General features: G+C 36.2%; 1 protein-coding gene across 1 annotated transcript in view; it reads right to left on the bottom strand.

Annotated features, from left to right (window-relative positions):
• Positions 1 to 2,500, bottom strand: part of LOC115219252 (orexin receptor type 1-like) — a 35,878-nt gene that overhangs the window by 32,325 nt on the left and 1,053 nt on the right. The gene's annotated exons all lie outside the window — the stretch shown is intronic.

Here is a 2,500-nt window from a genome sequence, read left to right as displayed (position 1 = left end):
ACCAGTCTTAAACTCCTCTTGATCCTTCATCATTCCTTGTACTATCATATAGTTTCCATGTACAATGGAATTAACTAACATGTCCATTAAAATAACCAGCTCTTATGTCAAGGTTACTTTCATCAGTTATGATGGCATTTGACAAGAGGATCTCATAGATACAGTCCATTTGTTTATCTGTCACTTCTGAATGTAATGCATCAGTGGATATACTGTTGGTGAGGTCTTGTTTAAAATTACACAAGACTTAATTATCCTGTCACAAACTTAGACTTTCTCAGTGACTTTATCCGTTTTTTTCTGCCAACCATTTTATGGACTACACAGGGTGCTTTTTTCATGGCACCAGCTCATGAGAGGTCACCAAATAGTCATGAGACATGACTCCTGAACTGTGTAGGATATACTACTGAGGGATGTGAAGAAGGATAGAAACAAGTGTCTTGCTGAAGAAGTGACAATGTGGCTTCCCCAGCTGAAAAGAGAGAGAGAGCATAATCTCAAGATACAAGATAACTATGAGAGAAGAAATAGGGACAGAGGAACAGAAAAAGTGGTTGGCTAGGTAAGTGCAAAGAGGGTGACATAATTAGAGGTGGGGATTGAGGTGGTCAGTTTTGTGGGAGGGGAAGCAAGGAAAAAGGACTGGGTTGGGGAGGAAGAGGAGGAGGTGATAAAGGACAGTAGTAGGGATATAATGTGAAATGTATGGGGGACGATTGGTAACATTTACAATGAATAGTGTGTGTGTGTATATATATATATACATATATACATACATACATACATCATATGTATGTATGTATGTATGTATGTATGTATGTATGTATGTATGTATGTATGTATGTATGTATGTATGTATGTATGTATGTATGTATGTATGTATGTATGTATGTTTGTATGTATATCCTCATTTAACATTCATGTTCCACGCTGACATGGGTTGTATGGTTTAACAGTATCAGGTATGTCTGAGGACTGCTTCAGGTTCCAGTATTTGCCTTGGCATGGTTTCTATGGTTGAATGTCTTTCCTAATGCCAACCACTCTACATAATGTACTTTACAGCATGGGCGCTTTTGACAAGTCATCAGAACTATTGATAGTTGTCCCAAGATAGTTTCTCTTATTGATTTACACTGTTAAAAAGCACAAATGTTTGAGTAACCACAGATTTTGTCTTAGCATGAGGTTGCCACTAACATGTGCTATTGACAAAGCCCAAAGACACAGAAATGCACATTTAGCAATGTCACCTGTGCTACTGGGTGGTTTTTGATTTTAAACACTGAGTTTAGAAGAAATACTATCTCTGGACAGATACCAAACTTAGTGTCACATAACTAGCACCTGTACTGGTAGCATGTAAAAAGCAACCTTCAAACTTCGGGCTTCACAGAGGCAGTGACAAGTGACTAAGGCCTTTGGCAATATAGGTAGAAGCAGTTGTTCTTCTCCACTCCCCATGTGGTTGTGCCCACTACTACTGTTGTTTCTCTTTAATAAGTACAATCATCACAGGATTCACAATTGAAGGAGAAAATTGGCATTATCAAATTCAATAGACATATACAAGACACTTGTGCAAGGTGCCATGCAGTGGGACTGAATTCGGAAGTATGCGGTTCGTAAGCAAGCTATTTTCCACACAGCCACACTTGCGCCTATATATATATATATATATATTATATATTATATATATATATATATATATATATATATATATATATATATATATATATATATATAATATATATATATATATATATATATATAGGTTAAAGATAGTAGCTTTACCAGTTTGTACTATCTTTACCATTTGATATGTAGTAAAATTTTTTAATTGAATTAAATGAAATCATTTGTCCTTGTCCTGCCTTGACTAATCATTTGCCTTCCCTCACTACTTTAACCTATACCTACTTAGCCGTTTTTGAACAGGACATTCACACAACTGTTCCAACTGGAATTTTGGTGGTACACCTATTTGAGCACTCAGAATGCATGCCTGTTAGTTTGAGTCATCTTGACATAAATTCTTCATAACTTCTATATATATATATATATATAACGGTGTTTGCAAAAGATTACTGTCCCTGTCAGTATATATGTATACAATTATGTACTTTCACTACTACAGCATTAGAGCATTTTAGCTCTTATTTCTAGCAATGTAGGTGTCTCTAACACCCTAGTCACATTTAGTGATGAGTATAGTTTTCCTTTTTGGTGAAACATTGCAAACTGCTGTCAACAATAATTTTCTACACACACACACACATATATATATACAGGTATGTTGATGAAAATAGGAAAGATAGAACTCAAAATCAAAATCAAATCAAATCAAATCACAGTCAAATGGAAATTATCATTGTGGTCCCCGTGCTGGCAGCACATAAAAAGCACCATCCGAACATGGCCGATGCCAGCGCCGCCTCAAATGGCTCCTGTGCCGGTGAAACTTAAAAAGCACCATCCAACTGTGGTCAATGCCAGC

This window comes from Octopus sinensis, linkage group LG14, assembly GCF_006345805.1.
Source record: "Octopus sinensis linkage group LG14, ASM634580v1, whole genome shotgun sequence".
NCBI classification, from domain to species: Eukaryota; Metazoa; Mollusca; class Cephalopoda; order Octopoda; family Octopodidae; genus Octopus; species Octopus sinensis.
This window is presented reverse-complemented; position numbering and strand designations above follow the sequence as displayed.